Below are 20234 nucleotides of genomic sequence, written 5' to 3'. Positions count from 1 at the left end.
TTTGTGGGATGGCTGTGTTAAGTATGGAGGGGAGCTATAAATGGTTTATAAGTCAGCATGTTGCATCACAAACTGAAGTGGTTGCTGCTCCCAAGGCTGGGAGCAGAATCATGAATCAGAGTCTAAAGTTCTAGAACAATGTTTGTGAATCAAATCTCACAATGAGTTGCTCTTAATGGCATTCTACAGTGATGCCCTCACCCCACCCCCCCATCTCCTCAATGCAAACCATACCTCATCATGCATATGCATGGAACCTGCAAGCATATCTTTCCAAACTAAGATGGATGAGTTGATGAAAGGGGTCACTTCCAGTCACTTTATCTTAGCTTATCCCACCTTAGATTAAAGGAACACTACCCTTTATTGAAGACTTGCTGTACAGAATATTTCCCTTACTTTCTCCTCAGGATCATTAAATCTGTCAATAATGGCAAAGACTTTAGATCTTATCCCATGCCTTTCTCTATTCTAAGTGTTTTATGCATATATAATCAATTTTATGTCGCACAATCTTATGGGGGGTATTGCTGTCATCCCCTACTTTTCAGATGAAGAAGCTGAGGCCCAAAGAGGTTTGGTAATTTCCCAAGGTCACATAACTCTTAAATGGTTATGTCAATTTTGGAACCAAGGTCATTAGGCTCCATAGTCAACACTCCCAACTGCTATGATATGTTGCCTTGTAAGAGGGGGTGCCATCTAAGTCAGATGGAACCATTCCTTGTCACAGCCCCACTCTGTTAACCATTCCTGGTGTCCTCCTACCCACTGCTACCACTCAAGAGATGCTAAAGAAGCTGCCAACCTTGATTAGGCATGAGCCAATCAGCACATCAGTTTTCTCCTGACCTCAGTGATTGGCTCAGAGCTGGGACTGTGACCCAATCAGAGCCAGTGAATCATGATGGAATTTTTCCTGGGGCCTTTGGGAGAAAGAAGTCCTCTGTTCTCTCCTGAGAAGCAAGTGGGGAGTGTGGGGAGATGAGTTACTACAGCACTTTACTGCTATGAAGAGAGACCACTAAGAGGGAGTCAACAGAGAAAGCAGAACAAAGAGAAGACCTCCCAGCACAGGACTATGGGGTCATTGCCAAGAGTACCTAGTGTTGGGCTCATGCCATGCAATATAATGGGAGCCCCTGAAGTTGAGTAAGGCATAGTATTGCCATGACCCCATTGGGGCCCTGAATCCAGTGACTCTTGAGGTGTCAAATACCTCCACACTGTGTGGTTCCATGAACCAGTGTATCCCTTTTTAATAGCCAATATGAGTACAGTTTTTTGCAACTTGAATCATAATGCACTATAATCAAAACAATCTCCACAAACCTTATGAAAGGGGAGCCCAAAAGCCCATTAGTTACCAATACTGTGGTGGAATAGTAAGATTTGCTGATCAAAGATAGAACAATGTCTAAGGCCCTCACCATGCTATAGAACAGAGAAAGAGCAAAATTTCTTAAATTCTCAACCATTCTCAAGTTTGACATCTTTTGTACAAATGGAAAAGAGCACAGATAATCCTCCCCAAATGGCTATTAGCAGGTTCATTTTCATCATTACATTTAACTTTAGTTAATGTCAAAATGACTTTAAATGCTCTGTCAGCAGGGCAGAAGGTTGTGGACCAGAAGTTTGTTGAAGATAGGGCAAAGTCAGCCAGGCATCAAAAAATAGCCAGGGGATTTGGATTGGTGAGCTGGTCAAAGAGGACTTTAGCTTTTATAAAGGAATGTATTTGTAAGTCATTCATATAATTAAAAGTTAACTTTAAAATAGGGTTAAAGGACAAGTCATGTAATTGCATTATCTTAGACAAGTATTATCATACTTTTTTTGGTTGTTTTATGGTTTTATTAACACAAATATGATGTGCACATAAGCTGTATGTCTATTCATTTTCTTCACTACACAACCTGGCGCCACGATTGGTGACTCTGATGGCCAGCTGAGCTGCTTTTTCCCTAATGGCTTTGTGGTTCTTGGAGGAGACATTGTAAGCACTCTCTGCACAGTAAGATTTGTTGCACATTAGCAACACTTCAAGCTCCTTGACAGTTCAGACTAGGAACTTCTGGAAGCCACCAGGCAGCATGTGCTTTGTTTTCTTGTTGCTCCCTTAACCAATGTTGGGCATCAAGATCTAGCCCTTGAATCTTCTGAGGACCCTATGGCTCTGGGTTTCTACTAGTTTCACTTAATTTTGACATATGGGTCTGACTGGTACCAGATGAACTTCTTGGTCCTCTTTTTAATGATCTCAGGTTTCACCAGAGGTCTGAGGGTGACCATGATGAAGTAGGAGACCTCTGCCACCTCCTACAGACAGTGCTGAGGAAGAGCTGTCATACCTTTCTTTTTTTTTTAATAGTAGAATCCCTCAAATGAAATGTTACATAAAACACTGTAGTGAACATCTGTTGTTTCCTCTTTTTTGATATAGAGTTCAAAAATATGATAGCTTGCTTCCGGGGACCCATCTTCTCCTATTCACACTTAACTGTGGTTTAGGCACATGGTCCTGGATGAAAATATAATTTGCTTCCTGAGCTCTCCTGCACGTTTCCCACCCACACCCCCCACCCCGACAATTCTGGAAAGAGACAGCAGTGGCATGGTTTTCTAATCTCCCTGAATCCCCTCCCCATCCAAAAAAAAAAAAAAGCAGACAGTAACTAGATACTAAAACCAAAAACAACTGTGGACAACAAGGTCAAATGACAAGGTGTCCCCACAAAATTCAAAAACACAAGAGAGTGAGGACAACTAGTACCAGTATTACAAAATCTGCATTATATTCACATGGATACAAGAAAAAGCAGAGGGAAGAAACAGGGCAACTGATGGGATGGCAAAATTGTATTTATGGAAGGCAGAATGGGCTGATTCAAGCAAAGCAGTTGAAGCAACAGACGGTTTGCCTGTTCCAATATTGGATGAGTACAAGGGGTCTCCGATAAGATCTGAAGAGGCTGGAGCAGTTTAAACAACGTGGATTCCTAAAGCTAATTGACCAAGCTCCCTTCCACAAAATTGATGAAAAATATAAACTAGTATTTCAAAACTAGCTAAAAGATACTTCAAAAAATACAAGGTATCAAAGATTAACATGAATCAGAACTAGAAAAATACTGCAGTTAAGTGACAAAACTTAAAGAAAATTCAGAATAAAAGTGATTTCAGAAATAAAACTAAACCAGAAAGAAACAAGAGTATATATAGACTATAGATATTGCCTTATATGAGAAGTAGAAGGTGAAAAAAGAAAGCTTTTAAAGAATAAAGAGAAAGAAGATTTGATATAAAGTGACAAACACTGAAGCCATGTAAATAATATATAACATGTTTTTTAGGGGTTACTGCAAATGAAAACCAAACCAAGGCAACAACATGACAAATAGTAAAAATAATTATTCAAGAAAACTTTCTTAAAATAAAGATTTTAAACTACATTTTGAAAAGGCACCCCTTAAAACTGAAAATATTGACCCAGAAAGACAAACACTAAGACATATTCTAAACTTCAAAGAGAAAGAATAAAATTGATCCTTTTTTGTATCTAGGCCAAAAGGCCAAATGAATTATAATGGAAAGAAAATTAGATTTCCACTAGATTTTCAACAGCAATTCTTTATGCTGGAAGAAAATAGAGTCACATATTTAACATATCAAGGAAAGAAAATGTGAGCCAAAGATTTTGTATCCAACTGAGTATAAAGGGCACAGAAACAAACAACCTGCTATCAACATGCCAAAACTCAGGGAATCTTGCCCAGAATTGTAGTCATTTTGAAAAAGGGTTGGTTGTGATTAAGATGAAACATGAATTACTTCTGAGTGGCCAGCAAAGTTCTATCTCTTATTGTAAGTGGTGGTTATAAGAGAGTTCACCTTATGTTAATTTTCAAAGCCATATGTTATGCTTGGTATAGTTTTCTGTATATGTGTTTTATTTTTTAATAAAACTTTTAAGGGGCACCTGGGTGGCTCAGTCAGTTGAGCATCTGACTCTTGATTTGGGCTCAGGTCATGATCCCAGGATCATGGGATCCAGGCCCATGTTGGGCTCCTTGCTGGTCATGGAGCCTGTTGAGGATTCTCTCTCTCTCTGTCTCTCTCTCTCTCTCTCTCTCCCTCTGCCCCTCTACATTACTCTCTTTCTCTCTCTCTCTCAAATAAAATTTAAAAATTAAAATTTAAAAAAAAGCTTAAAAACAACAAACATAGGGGCACCTGAGTGGCTCAGTCAGTTTAAGCAGCCAACTCTTAATCTCAGCTCAGGTCATGATCTCACAATCATGAGATCAAGCCCCACATCAGGCTCCATGCTTAGCATGGAGCCTGCTCAAGATTCTCTCTCTCCATCTCCCTCTGCCCCCCACCACTTGCTCACAGGCACATGTGCGTGCTCTCTTTCAAAAAAGTAAAATAAAACACTAGACAATTACATTTAGAGAAATTTGAATATGAACCAAAGATAATATTAGGAAACTATTGTTGTTAAATTTTTAGGTATGAAATAAGGGCATTGCAGTTATATAGTAGAATGTTCTTATTTTTTGGAGATGCATGCTGAAGAATTTACTTGATTATTTTTTTTTCAATATATGAAGTTTATTGTCAAATTGGTTTCCTTACAACACCCAGTGCTCATCCCAAAAGATGCCCTTCTCAATACCCATCACCCACTCTCCATCCCTCCCACCCCCCATCAACCCTCAGTTTGTTCTCAGTTTTTAAGAGTCTCTTATGCTTTGGCACTCTTCCACTCTAACCTCTTTTTTTTTTTCTTCCCCTCCCCCATGGGTTTCTGTTAGTTTCTCAGGATCCACATAAGAGTGAAAACATATGGTATCTGTCTTTCTCTCTATGGCTTATTTCACTTAGCATCGCACTCTCCAGTTCCATCCACGTTGCTACAAAGGGCCATATTTCATTCTTTCTCATTGCCATGTAGTACTCCATTGTGTATATAAACCACAATTTCTTTATCCATTCATCAGTTGATGGACATTTAGGCTCTTTCCATAATCTGGCTATTGTTGAGAGTGCTGCTATAAACATTGGGGTACAAGTGCCCCTATGCATCAATACTCCTGTATCCCTTGGGTAAATTCCTAGCAGTGCTATTGCTGGGTCATAGGGTAGGTCTATTTTTAATTTTCTGAGGAACCTCCACACTGTTTTCCAGAGTGGCTACACCAATTTGCATTCCCACCAACAGTGCAAAAGGGTTCCTGTTTCTCCACATCCTCTTCAGCTCTATAGTCTCCTGATTTGTTCATTTTGGCCACTCTGACTGGCGTGAGGTGATATCTGAGTGTGGTTTTGATTTGTATTTCCCTGATAAGGAGCGACGCTGAACATCTTTTCATGTGCCTGTTGGCCATCCGGATGTCTTCTTTAGAGAAGTGTCTATTCATGTTTTCTGCCCATTTCTTCACTGGGTTATTTGTTTTTCAGGTGTGGAGTTTGGTGAGCTCTTTATAGATTTTGGATACTAGCCCTTTGTCCAATATGTCATTTGCAAATATCTTTTCCCATTCCATTGGTTGCCTTTTAGTTTTGTTGGTTGTTTCCTTTGCTGTGCAGAAGCTTTTTATCTTCATAAGGTCCCAGTAGTTCATTTTTGCTTTTAATTCCCTTGCCTTTGGGGATGTGTTGAGTAAGAGATTGCTATGGCTGAGGTCAGAGAGGTCTTTTCCTGCTTTCTCCTCTAGGGTTTTGATGGTTTCCTGTCTCACATTCAGGTCCTTTATCCATTTTGAGTTTATTTTTGTGAATGGTGTGAGAAAGTGGTCTAGTTTCAACCTTCTGCATGTTGCTGTCCAGTTCTCCCAGCACCATTTGTTAAAGAGACTGTCTTTTTTCCATTGGATGTTCTTTCCTGCTTTGTCAAAGATTAGTTGGCCATACGTTTGTGGGTCTAGTTCTGGGGTTTCTATGCTATTCCATTGGTCTATGTGTCTGTTTTTGTGCCAATACCATGCTGTCTTGATGATGACAGCTTTGTAGTAGAGGCTAAAGTCTGGGATTGTGATGCCTCCCGCTTTGGTCTTCTTCTTCAAAATTACTTTGGCTATTCGGGGCCTTTTGTGGTTCCATGTGAATTTTAGGATTGCTTGTTCTAGTTTCGAGAAGAATGCTGGTGCAATTTTGATTGGGATTGCATTGAATGTGTAGATAGCTTTGGGTAGTATTGACATTTTGACAATATTTATTCTTCCAATCCATGAGCAGGGAATGTCTTTCCATTTCTTTATATCTTCTTCAATTACCTTCATAAGCTTTCTATAGTTTTCAGCATACAGATCTTTTACATCTTTGGTTAGATTTATTCCTAGGTATTTTATGCTTCTTGGTGCAATTGTGAATGGCATCAGTTTCTTTATTTGTCTTTCTGTTGCTTCATTATTAGTGTATAAGAATGCAACTGATTTCTGTACATTGATTTTGTATGCTGCAACTTTGCTGAATTCATGTATCAGTTCTAGCAGACTTTTGGTGGAGTCTATCGGATTTTCCATGTACAATATCATGTCATCTGCAAAAAGTGAAAGCTTGACTTCATCTTTGCCAATTTTGATGCCTTTGATTTCCTTTTGTTGTCTGATTGCTGATGCTAGAACTTCCAACACTATGTTAAACAACAGCAGTGAGAGTGGACATCCCTGTCGTGTTCCTGATCTCAGGGAAAAAGCTCTCAGTTTTTCCCCATGAAGAATTTACTTTAATTTACCTTTTAAATGCTTTAGCAAAAACAAAAATCAATGTCAAGTCACATTTTGTTATTTTAATTTCTAACTGAGATATAATATAGTATTATGTATTATATATACATGTTAAATCTTACAAAGAAATGGGTTTTGATAAATGCCATTATTCTATTAAAATACAGAATATTTTCCTCAGAACATTTCCTCCTGCCTTTTCCAAATCAATCTTCTCTCCAGCCCCTCACTGAGGGAGCCACTGTTCTGATTATCTCTTTCACCATAGATCAGTTTTACCTGATGTAGGACTTCATATAGTGGAGTTATGTAACACACAATCTTTAGACACGTTTCTTTTTTTATATCTTAATATCCCTAAAACTTGGAATGTATCTTAGAAATTGGTGGTGTTTAAACAATTAATAGCAGTGTTTTATTTTATTTTCATGTAAAATAATGGGGTGTCTTACAATCAGTGTCATCTTTGATTTGATGAATTATTTATATATAAATGAAACAAATATAGCAAAAATGTTAACAGTTGCTGAATCTTGTTGGTGGATATATGAATGTCCTACTTTTCTATGAGTTTGAGCATTTTTATATGAAAAAGTTTACTAAATAAATAAATAAAAGGATACCACAATTGTTATACCCTGCTTTGGCCTTTTTTCCTCCTTAATTAAAGTGACCCTTAAATAATGGAATTAGCTGGAGCCTTTCCTGACCTCTGTGAGACCCTGACTACAGTAGAGACCTGGGTGCTCTAAACTAGTACAAGTCTTTGTAGAATTTGCCTTTTTCTCAGATATGTTATTATTCTATGGTCTATTTTTCCAAATTTTTCAAAAGCTTCTGTCCTCTGCGTCCTGAGAAAGAGGAGCTCTGCACTTGTGATCAAAGTGCCTAGTCAGGTACCAAATCCATCATGCTGAGGGCCTGAGTCTGAGGCAAGAAAGAAAAGCTAGGGCCCAGAACTAGAACCTTGAAACTGGAAGACCACGGTACTGGTTCTCTAAGTATAGACTTACTTCCAGTTCCTCCTTATGAATAATTATAAATCCATATAATGGGTACAGAATATATAAAGATGGAATTTTGACATTAATAATATAAAATTTGGGAAGATGGAGCCATATAGAAGTAGAGTTTTTGTATGTGATTATAGTTAAGTTGGTATCAATTTAAAAATAGACTGTTATGGGGTGCTGTAATATATATATATATATAATATATATATTATATATAATGAGATATATATATTTATATATATAATGAAATATTTTTTAATGTTTACTTATTTTGAGAGGGGGGAGGGTCAGAGAGAGAGGTAAAGAGAGAGAATCCCAAGCAGGCTCTGTGCTCAGTGTGGAGTCTAATGTGGGGTTCCATCCCATGACCATGAGATTAAGACCTGAACCGATATCAAGAGTTGGGAGTTTAACCAACTAAGCCACCCAGGCATCCCTGTATATATAATGGAATATTATTCAGCCATAAAAAGATAATGAAATCTTGCCATTTGTAACGACATCGATAGAGCTAGAGAGTATAATGCTAAGCGAAATGTCAGTCAGAAAAAGATAAATACTATATGATGTCACTCATATGTGGAATTTAAGAAACAAATGAGCAAAGAAAAAGACAGACAAACCAAGAAACAGACTTTTTTTAAAAAAATTTTTTTTTAACATTTATATATTTTTGAGACAGAGAGAGACAGAGCATGAACGGGGGAGGGTCAGAGACAGGGAGACACAGAATCTGAAACCGGCTCCAGGCTCTGAGCTGTCAGCACAGAGCCCGACACGGGCTCGAACTCATGGACTGTGAGATCCTGAGCCGAAGTCAGCTGCTTAACCAACTGAGCCACCCAGGCTCCCCAGAAACAGACTCTTAACTACAGAAAACAAACTGATGGTTACCAGAGGGGAGGTGGGTGGGGATGTGGATGAAATAGGTGATAGGGATTAAAGAGACACGATGATGAAAAAAAGTAAAATGAAATGATAAAACAAAACATATGTGGTCTTTGTTCTCAGTTCCCGGCACAGAGCTTCTAAAACCCTTGGAATATCATGAGTAATAGGAGTGTCTTTAGTTATTCATAATGAGTCCCTCTTAACCATATCTGAGTTTATGCTAAGAAGGTGGCTGAAGGTGAGCCCTTAGATAGTTTCAAGGGAGGAGCTGGCCATGCACCATGATTAGAGGATTGGAACTTTCAGCCCCACCTGTAAATTCCAGGGAGGTGAGTGAGTCTAGACATTGAGTTCAATCACCAATGGTCAATGATGTAATCAATCATGCCTATCTAATGAAGCCTTGATAAAAACTGAAACAAGGAGGCTAGGGGAGCTTGTGGGTTGGTGAATATTGATTTGCTGGGAGGATGTGTTGCAGGATTTTTTACCTCAATACCCAGTGTTCGTTGTCTCACTGCTTCAAAGAATGAAGAGGTGGACACAGAAAGAGCAGCTTGCAAAAGTTTATTAGAGTATGAGATCAGAAAGGAAGAATAGTAGAAAAGCTCTCTTTACAGAGAGGAGGCAGGGTCCTTGTTTTTCTGGTCGTTCTCCCCTTTCCTTCCCCCTTGTTCTTTCTCAGGTTCTACCCTTATTGGCTTGATAGCTCTAGGTGCTGGGTTGTCCATTCCTGATTGGCTCATTTCCATTGTATGAGGGGTGGTCTATGGCCATACTGTTCCTTGTGGGTCATATGTTTTATGGTCTATTACTTATTTTTAGTCAGGTCTTTGTCAAATTCCTGAGGGGAACCTTAGGGGGAGGAGATGTGTCTTACATTCTTAAGAGGAACCTTATGCCCAAGGGGCTTTGCTGTGGTCAGATGCTCCCAGCTATTCCCCTCTCTGAACATGTGACCCCTTTACCCCTAACTGCCTTTAGGAATTGGGACAAGACCAACAGATCTTAACTGCTTCCTGCTGAAGGGCAGGCAGGGAGGGGTGGATGATGACAGAAAGACAGTCAGGGCAGGTTCAGCGGTCGATCCAGATGTCTGATATAATGGGAGGGTGTTTGTAAAATCTGCACTAGCAAAATTTTCATGGATGTCTTATTTTTTTTTTTTGGCATATGCAACAGCATCTACAAATGACATAACAAAAAGAATATTAGACCAACAAACATCAATATTCCAAATGTAATGCCTCCTAGGGAGGAAGCCACACCATAGGAGGGAAAGACACATTGTAGCCATCAAAAAAATCCCTGGCATGTCTGGTCATATTTTTTATTAATTTATAGTTTTTCCTCTCTTTCCCATACTTATTTGGATCTTGTAATAGTGTTGATTAGAATAACTAAGTACCTGAACTAGATTTTGGTTCTCAATCTTCAAATCTTCCTTTGGCCATCCAGTTTCTATAGGAACAACTCCATCAGGTGTAATTTACCTCAAGGAAAGATTGACCTTTGATATCCAGATTGCTGTAAGTTTAGGCAATTGTTTGTCTGTCCTGGAGCTAGTAGTTTCTAATTCAGTCATAGTTTCTGTAGTTTCTTTTTTTTTTTTAATTTTTTTTTCAATGTTTATTTATTTTTTTTGGGACAGAGAGAGACAGAGCATGAACGGGGGAGGGGCAGAGAGAGAGGGAGACACAGAATCGGAAACAGGCTCCAGGCTCTGAGCCATCAGCCCAGAGCCTGACGCGGGGCTCGAACTCACGGACCGCGAGATCATGACCTGGCTGAAGTCGGAGGCTTAACCGACTGCGCCACCCAGGCGCCCCTGTAGTTTCTAATTCAGTCATAATGTCTCTTTCTAGCAAGGGAGTGAGGCTCTCTGGCATTATCAAAAAAGAATGTGAAAAAATCAAGTCTCCCCATAAGCACCCCAGTGGCTGAGAAAAAAAATTTAGTCTTAAATTTTCTGGAGATGCCTCTAATAGTTACACTGCATTTGGATAGTTGGCCAGGAGGTGGAAAGGACAAAAAATGTGGCTCCAGTGTCAAGAAGGAAATCAACCATTTTTCCTTCTATGTCTAGAGTTACCTGAGGTTCTGGATTTCCAATAAGTAATTGGTTGGGGGGAGCCACTGTAAAGAACCCTGGGCAGCATCAGTCCCTTTCAGGGACATTGGTTATCTGAGCCCTTGCAGATTGAGGTCCCTGAAGGCATTCAGATCTCCAGTGACGGTCTCCACACAAGGGGCGTGGCTTATGGGTTTCGACTTCAATTGTTCCCTCTGAAGATATTCTCATTTCCAGTGTCCTGAAAGGCCACATAATTGGCCCATGATAATTAATGAGTTGCTCATCCCCATATCTCTCAACCGCTACCAGAACCCCATGTTTCAGCATTAAGAGTCTGATTCAACAAAAGCATTGTATCTTTCCAGGTCAACTCAAAAACATACGTGATAGTCTGAAAGGCCTCTATATACTTACTTGGATCATCAGAAAATTTACCTAGATCTCCTTTTATCTGTCTTGAATCTTGTAATGAAAAAGGTACTTGTAATCTTATCATAGTGGTGCCTCTTTGTGTCCCTTCTCCTGGCACTCTAACTTCTTGTAGAGGAAACACACCTGTTACATTATGGGGAGGGCCTGAGTAAGGTGGGCAGCAGGGAGCAGAAGTGCACATTTGTGGGTTTTTTTCTTTTAAGTCTGGATATATAGATCGAGGACCCAAGGAGGAGGAAGTTGAGGTGGAAGATTTCCCTTCCTCCTTCTCTAGGTCTGCTTTGGGTACAGGTAATGGGCCCTTAATTGTTTCTTCTCCTGATTTCTGGACCTTGGAAAGGGCTGCCAATAAGCCAGGGTTGACCTTGCATTGCATACACATGTCGCAATTTTTCTCTTAAAGCCCCAAAACATCAAACATAGGGGACTTCTCCCCATTTCCCCTCATGTTTACAAAACAAGTCCAATTGTAGGATAGTACTATAATTGGTATTTCCCCCTGGCGGCCAGGTTTCCTCCTCCAATTTGTACTCAGGCCAAGCCTCCATGCAAAAGAAAGTGAGTTGCTTTTTCAGAATGCATCCCAAAGGAGTTTGGCATTGGTTGGGGAATTGCTCAGCTATAGAAAAAAGGGGAAAAGGCATCCCTTATCTCAATTTCCTATGACTGGCCAGGAGAAAACTCATCTCCTGACCCCAATTGTTGGCCAGGAGAAGCTTCATCTCCTGGCCCTGCATTTTGGCTGGCTATGTGAATGGCAGCCAAAAGCCCTGTCAGTCTCGTGAGGTGCTGGGAGGTACTTTTACCCGGGCTTGACCCTACCTCTAAGAGCTGGCCTGTCTTCCTCACTTTTTCCTACCCCTCCATTTCCCACCTGCAGGACTTTGGGGGTATCTACTATAAGCAAGACTCCCTTGGTTGTAGAAGGATGCACTAATTTTATTTTGGCCCAACAGCAATTTACATATCGATTATCAGCTGTTGAAGGGGGGTGCTGTAAGGGCCAAAGTCAAGGTCTAGTCCCCTGCCTCTTTCAGTAATGCCCACATAAATATGTTCCAGCTATGTGGGTGTCCATTTTAAAGTCACTAGATTGGTACAAGTCAGCATACACTGAGCTAAGTGTAACAAAATGGCTCCCATGTGTCCCGGTAAAAGCCCTTCATGTCATAGTCATCCATCCTTCAGGCATGGGGTGCATCCATTCCTCTGCTTTCAGAAACAACACAAATGTGGAGCATTTGGAGGCCAGCAGTGAGGGTATCGCTGTCATTTCCCCAGTTTTTGGATCAAAGGAGGGGCAATTATAATCTTATATCAGTGTATATCATTTTAACCTTAGTCCATCCTGACCACACATAAAATTCCTTTCCAAAGATTTCCCTTCATGAACGTTCTACAACTTTTCTTTGCATCCAAATTTTGTCCCAAGCCATCTCTCTCCAAAGAACCAGTTTCACTTTAGGACAAAATTACTTCCTTTTACTTCAACAAAAAATGTATTTCCATTCCTTATGTTGTTCTTACACATCTACTTTTCTATATACAGAGTTGCCTTCCTTATATCCATCAGTCTTAACCACATCTATAGAATTTTAACTCTTAGAAACCTTAGTCTCCAGTGAAAACTCAGTAGTAACCAGTGAACTGTTACATCAGAATTCCTTAAATGGCAAACTTATGAATCAATAAAGCACAAAGCATGTTTTCCAACAGACCCAAGTATCCTTAGTTTTTCTGCAATAAGTCAAAAGCACAAACCTATGTTTAGTAAATAATGTTTCAGCATTCCATCCAATTTGGAAGAGGCCTAAATGTCCAATGAATTTAATCCAGTTTATCATCCAACAAAAACTTTATAGTTTCAGGTTATCAAAGACCTGAAAGCTATCTTAATGATTACCCATGAAAACTTTGAGACAGACCAAATTAACTATCATTTTAAGTCATCTTTTTGCTAGCAAACTGCGACAGACATAACATGAGCTTATTTGACCTTCAGTAAACCTAGGTAGAAAAAGTTTTTTGGATTTAGTGCTGATTAGAGTTAACTCTAAAGACATGTCTATCTTAATTAAACCAATAAACTAAAATCTGTTTAAATACTGAATATGTTCCACCTGTGTCCATTTAAAAGTCAATCAATTTGTTCACCATTGTCAATTTTTATCTGGGGCACCAGTGGGGAAATCTGAAGTAAGCGGTACAAGTAAGGGGGTGTTTTTTGCCCCTGGACAGCAAAGGAGGAGTTAGAGCCAGTGGTCCCTGAGGCACCAAGGATTGTATAAGAACCAGTTTGTAGGCCGCACCCAAGGTGGGGCAGAAACAGGAATAGAGAGGGGAAGATGAAGAGGTGAGGTTCATAAAGAAGCCTGGACACAGATAAAAGCCCAGAGGGCTGAGAGAGAGGTCTCCTGGTCCTGCAGCCTGTCAGCTCAGACAGATGAGCAGATGCAGATATTTTTTTTCTCCCACCAACAAGTGGAAATGGGCAGTCCATGTCAGGCCAGAAAAGATGGGGAAGTTCCTAGAAACAAAAGGAGTTTTGGCAGCTGCTTGGGAATATTCCTTACTTAAAGTCCCCATCCCGAGGTAGACTAACCAGAGACAGTTGGCTCTAATTATCATCTGCATCTTGAGGGAGCCTGCCAAATGTCTTCTCTCCCATCCACTCCATGGACATCAGGAGCAGGAGGAGGGTGGTGAGCCCAGGTGGCATGGAAGTCAGTGCTGCTCTCTGCTCTGGAAGAGACATTTGAGAATCAAAGATCCAAAAAATGGGGACCTGGGAGGTGAGCCATGCCAGAGTGTCAAAAATGGAAGCAAGCACAGGACTGCCTTCCACTGTAGTTAGGAAACTTGTGAGTAAGACCCCTTGGAAGTCATCCAGATAACTCCTGGAGAATATCCAAGGGATCAGTCCTGGGCTCTTCCACCCATTTCCCAAAGGGAGAGGCTGGCCAAGACAGAAAGAGAATTCCACTGGTTACCCAAATGGATGATCAGGGATCAGGTCCTGCCAAAGGCCTTCAAGCATCCATCAAAAAGTCGCCTTGATCAGGACCCATCAGTTGCTGTTTGGCCTCCCCTGAGCCCATGCATCCAGAAGTTTTTCTCAAAAGGAAATTGGGGCTCCACCACACTGACATTCCCAATTATATTGGGAGATCAGGTGCCCATTATTTAGTTTGAGAGTTTTATTTATGATAGAAAGAAAAGGGGGGATGCTGGCTACTCTTAACTTATGGTTGGAAAACATTGATATCCCAGACAAGCCCCCAAAGAAATGCTGTAGGATTTTTTACCTCAATACCCAGGTTTTGTTGTCTCACCACTTTGAAGAATGAAGAGGCAGACACAGGATGAGAAGCAGGAAAAAGCTTATTAGAGTATAAGGTCAGAAAGGAATAGTAGGAAAGCTCTTTTTGCAGAAAGCGGGTATTTGAAAGTGAATGCCTTTGACTACAGGCAAGGGTCCATGTTTTATAAGGTTCTGGTCGCTCCCCATCCCTTCCCCCTTGTTCCTTCTCGGGTTCTTCCCTTATTGGCTTGATAGCTCTAGGTGCTGGGTTGTCCATTCCTGATTGGCTCATTTCCATTGTATGAGGGGTGGCCTATGGCCACATCATTCCTTGTAGGTCTACTTATAGATGTTTTATGATCTACTACTTATTTTTAGTCAGGGCTTTTGTCAAATTATTGAGGGAAACCTGAGGGGGAGTAGATGATATCTGTCACATTCTTAAGAGGAACTTTATGCCCAACGAGCTTTGCTGTGGTCAGATGCTCCCAGCATTGTTCCAAAACATGTGTTTTTCCCCACCCAGGGATCTCAGGTCATAATCTTTCCCTCTCTGCCTACTAAATCCTATCTTTTCCTATCATAGCTGGCTCACCCAAAGAGGGCATGGAAGCTCTGTGCGGTCGCACTTCCCCCACCCGCCCATACTTTGCCCTGTTCATCTCTTCCATTTAGCTGCTCCTGAGTTGTATTCTTTATCATACAATTGTAATCATAAGTATAGTGCTTTCCTGAGTTCTGTGAGTCATTCTAGAGAATTATTGAGCCTGAGTGGAGTGTCTCAGGAACGCTTGAGTTTGTAGTTGTTTAGGCAGAGTGCAGGTAGCTTGGAGACTCTACTTGTGACTAGTGTCAAAGTGGGAGCAGTCTTGTGTGACTGAGCCTTTGAGGTCTTAGGTTCAAATTTCAGCTCTGCCACTTATTAGCTATGTGATTGTCACAAGTAGCCCAATCTTTCTGAACATCAGTATTCCTGTCTATGTAATGGGGATCATAGTAGTAAGTATGTCATTGGGTTGTTCTGAAGCTTGTATGAGACAATGCAGTAGAGTGCTTAATACAGAACCTGACACATTTAAAATGCTTAATAAATATTAGCTATAATTAAAAAATATTATTAATAAAGAAAGCTTTGTGCCAAACCCAAATCACAGATAATGTTCTAGGTAAATATCTGTGCCTGTGTCCCCAGGCATAAAATAAGAAACAGATTTCCTTTCTTAAAATTTCTTAAAACACAGAAGAGTCTGAAGAATGAACAAGAGCTAGAATTTAAAAGCTAAAAGAAGGGTGCCTGGGTGGCTGTTGGTTAAGCCTCCGACTCTTGGTTTTAGCTCAGGTCATGATCTCACAGTTGGAGTTCAAGGCCCCAACAAGCTTGTGCTCACAGCACGAAGCCTGCTTGGGATTCTCTCTCTCTGCCCCTCTGCCCTGCATGCACTCTCTCTCAAAAAAAAAAAAACAAAAAACCAACAACAACAAAACCCCCCAAAAAGAAAACAAAAAAACAACAACAAAAAAAACACATAAAGTTGAAAGTAAACTTTTTTTTTTTTTTAATCTAAAAGAATAAATGAGAACTACAAAACACGGCCTTGCAGGGCACCTGGGTGGCTAAGTCGTTTAAGCTTCTGACTTTGGCTCGGGTCATGATCTCATGGTTTGTGAGTTTGAGCCACACATTGGGCTCTTGCTGACAGCTCAGAGCCTGAAGCCTGCTTCAGATTCTGTGTCTCTTTCTCTCTCTGCCCTCCCCCACTTGTGCTTTGTCTCTCAAAAATAAATAAATGTAAAAAAAATTTTTTTAATAAAAAAATAAACATTAAAAATTTTTTTTTCAAAGCATAAGACCTTGCATAAATATTTTTTTTCTCCTAAGTTCCTAGGTCCTGAAACTATTTTGCAAGCCTCTCTAGGTGAAAGATTATGTGGCTTCATGAAGAAAATATCTGGGAAAAGTTGGAGAATAAACCAGCTGGAGATACTGATTCAAGCCATTGCTTAATATTTTGTCTGTGCTTTAAGGCACTGAATAGCTAAAATCACTGAGTTTGCTGCTAAGGGTTTTCTTTATATTGGTCTCTTGGACTGTTTCTGAAGTCTCCCCAATGTCCTTCATGGAAAAAGTAAAGTCAGAGTCCTCATACCCCCACAGGACCAGGAAGCAAGAAATCAAGGAATGTGGAACAACAAATACACTGAATGAAAGAGGCTGTATTTGCTCCTGAAGCTTATACAATTGCTCTTTCTCCTTTGCTTTTCTACCCTTTCCTCTCCTCATGTTCAGTACTTTCTGGATTTTTTTGATTTGGCTGCTAAGACCACAACATTCTACCTCTGCTTTGACATGTTGTCAATGCAATACTGAACTGTAAATACTGCTTTTGTGAAATGTCTTTATTCTGTCTCAATCTCTGTAAATTACACTTATGTTGAACATGCCAGTTGCCTTGTCTAGCTTGGCTTTGTATCTTTACAAGTTTATCTTTAACCCACTTTGCAGGTCATTTCGAAAGCTCTACTGATACGTGTGTCCTGGCTATTAGCTCAACTCAACTAATATTTGCTTGTTAGGGAGGCAATAATTTGCCTCAAATTGACTCAGAGCAGATGGATCTCAATGAAATTCCCTGCTAATTTTCTCCTCAAATCTCAAGACTGACTTTTTAAAAAAATGACCTTTATTTAGAAAGGGAACCATGAGGAGCAAGGATAGAAGCTGACTGGTTTGTGGCAGAGACAGAGAGAGATGGAGAAGCCTGAGCAAAAGCTCCCAGATCCACTCACAGTAGCCATCTCTGAAATAACACCACAACAGTCTAAGAGTTACATTGTTTCCCTTTTTAAACTTTCCTGTGGGGCACCTGGGTGCCTCAGTCAATAGCTTCCGATTTCCACTCAGGTCATGATCTCACAGTTGGTGACTTTGAGCCCCGCATCTTCTCCCTCTCTCTCACCTCTGTCTCTGCCCCATCCCCTTTCATTCTTGCTGTCTCTCTCTCTAAATAAGTAAAAAAAAAAATTTTCTTGCAACATACAGGAAATCCTTGTGATTACTTTTTATTATGGTAAAATATACATAAAATTTACTATTTTGAGCATTTTAAAATTTTATTTTATTTAATATTATTATTATTATTATTATTATTATTATTATTTGGAGAGACATAGAGAGCAGGGGAGGGGCAGAGAGAGGGAGACAGAGGATCCAAAGCTGGCTCCTCACTGTCAGCATGGAGCTGGACACAGGGCTTGAACCTACAAACAGTGAGGTCATGACCTTTTTAAGTTTTTTAAAATTTATTTATTTTGAGAGAGAGAAAGAAAGAGAGAGAGAGCATGAGTAGGGGAGTGCAGAGAGAGGGGGAAAGAGAATCCCAAGCAGGATCCACGCTGTCAGCACAGAGGCCCACACAGGGCTCCAATCCATAAACTGTGAGAACATAGCCTGAACCAAAATCAAGAGTTGGCCGCTTAACCAACTAAGCCACCCAGGTGCCCCTTATCATTATTTTTTAAAACATTGACAGTATGTTAAGCAAAAGGAAAAATTAGTCATCAATAAGCCCACCACTCAAAGATAACCATCATTAACAATGGACTGTTTATTCTTTCAGATTTTCAAATCTATCCTAATATCCATTAAAAAAGAAGTTAAAAAATATCATTTTAGGGGCACCTGGCTGGCTCAGTCTATAGAGCATGCAACTCTTAATCCAGGGATCATGAATTCAAGCTCCATGTTGGGCATAGAGCCTACTGAAAGAAAGAAAGAAAGAAAGAAAGAAAGAAAGAAAGAAAGAAAGAAAGAAAGAAAGAAAGAAAGAAAGAGGGAGGGAGGAAGGAAAGAAGGAAGGAAGAAAGAAAGAAAAAAAGAAAAATATCATTTTAGTCTTGTCATTCCCGGGCATCTTGGTTGGGGCTGATTCACACCTAAAGCAGGAAGATAGTGGCAGCAAAGAAGATGAAAAAGTCGCTGGAGTTGGTCAATTCTAGTTTCCAACTCATTATGACAAGTGGAAAGTACATGCTGGGGTACAGCAGACTCTGAAAATAATCAGATATGGCAAAGTGAAACTGGTTGTCCTCACCAACAACTGCCCAGCCTTGAGGAAATCTGAGATAGAATACTGTGGCATGTTGGCTAAAACTGGCGCCCATCACTACAGTGGCAATAATATTAATTTGAGCACAGCATGGAAGAAATATTACAGAGTAAGCACTCTGACTAGCATTGATCCAGGTGATTCTGATATCATTAGAAGCATGCCAGAACAGATTGGTGAAAAGTAAATCATGCAAAACTTTTCTTTAATAAAACTGACCAGAGCTTGTTTTAAAAACACTGTTAAAAAAATTTTTTTTAACACTGTTTAATCCTCTCAGGAAGGATTAAACACTGTCATCACCTTACTGACAGGTAAGGAAACTGAGGCTCAGTGAGCAGAGGCTGCAGCTGTGACTGAGGGAGTCAGTTGGGCTTGAAGAGGAGGCTGAAATATCTTCAAGCTAGAGCCAGTAACTTAGAAATCAGGTAGAAATGCAGGTTGTTCTGCAGATGAGGAGGCTAAGGCCCAAGAAGAGGACAGTGCTGGCTCAAGGTCATACATACAACAGGTTAGAGACAAATTTGGAACCAGAATTCAGAACTCTCTGATCTATGCTTTTTCCACTATGATACTGCCAAGCCTTGCCTTGCACCTGTGGTTCTCAAACTTTAGTGCACATCAAAATACTGCTTATAGGAAAACCCTGGGTAAACCCACCCCTGGAGTTTCAGAACCAACAAATCCAAGTACAACTCTGAATCTGCATTTTAAGGAAACAATCAGGGGCTCCTCAATAACACTTTAAAATCACTGTCCTGGATCAAGGCATTTGATTATTAAGGGCACTAACTTCTACTGAGCTCCCCAAGTGTCCTTGGGAGCAAGAGACCAAGAGTTACCCTTAAGTCACCCGAGCACCCAACTTGAGCATGATTTGACATTCTGGAATGTCATCCATCTCTCACTCCAGCACCATAATGCGCATCTGCTCTTGGAAGATCCTCTCACTTTCTATTCTGGCCCTCACTGACTACAAGGACTGGCTGCTCTGCACTCTTGGGGGCTACTCTTAACACTTACTATGCACTGCCCATCTCCTGCTGGACAAGGACCTTGAGAGCATGGACCTTGTAGAGAGCTCGGACCTTGTAGAGTCTACTCCATTCATTGATTCGACAGAGAACTTCTGTGTAAAAGGTAATATGCCTTTACTTTGCCCTTTAGACCAGATTGGAGATGCAGAAGAGCCTATTTCTCATCATCCATTCTTCAGTCCAGGCCAACAGTGGACCTTGCTGTTACCACAATCCATCCACTCGCACCCTCTACAATCCATCTTCATACAGCAGAATTTAAACATAAATAGGATTGTGTCACTCCCCTACTTTAAGCTTTCCAGAGGCTTCTAATTGTTCTTAGGATGAAAACTGAAATTCTTACATTTAGGACCTAGGCCACCTGTCCAACACCACTCACCTCTGACCCTTGTCTTCTAGCTCTGCCCCTCTTCCTCACTGTCTGCTCTACGGTCACCCTAGCCTCCTTGGAGCTCCTCACCAGTCCCTGGCCTGGGATGTTGTCTGCCTCATCACTGACAGAGATGGAGTGTGAAGTGCAAGATGGATATTAGGGATCTACTTCTATAAGTGGAAGTGGGAGGAAGCAGGATTGGGCAGAGAAAGAAAAGCCATGAAGCAGGCTTGCCAAAGCCCCAGCCAACCTCCTGGGGAAGGCTTGGAG

The 20234-nt window shown here is 40.6% G+C and overlaps 2 pseudogenes; one reads left to right on the top strand and one right to left on the bottom strand.

Moving 5' to 3' along the window:
• Positions 1-1894: 1894 nt before the first annotated feature.
• On the bottom strand, positions 1895-2436 carry LOC128313276 (60S ribosomal protein L32-like; annotated as a pseudogene).
• Positions 2437-13659: 11223 nt separating this feature from the next.
• LOC106965997 (60S ribosomal protein L30-like) lies at positions 13660-18739 on the top strand (annotated as a pseudogene).
• Positions 18740-20234: the final 1495 nt, after the last annotated feature.

The sequence above is a fragment of the Acinonyx jubatus genome, chromosome E2, assembly GCF_027475565.1.
Source record: "Acinonyx jubatus isolate Ajub_Pintada_27869175 chromosome E2, VMU_Ajub_asm_v1.0, whole genome shotgun sequence".
Lineage (NCBI taxonomy): Eukaryota > Metazoa > Chordata > Mammalia > Carnivora > Felidae > Acinonyx > Acinonyx jubatus.
The sequence above is the reverse complement of the archived record's forward strand: the minus strand, read 5'-3'. Positions and strand labels throughout refer to the sequence as shown.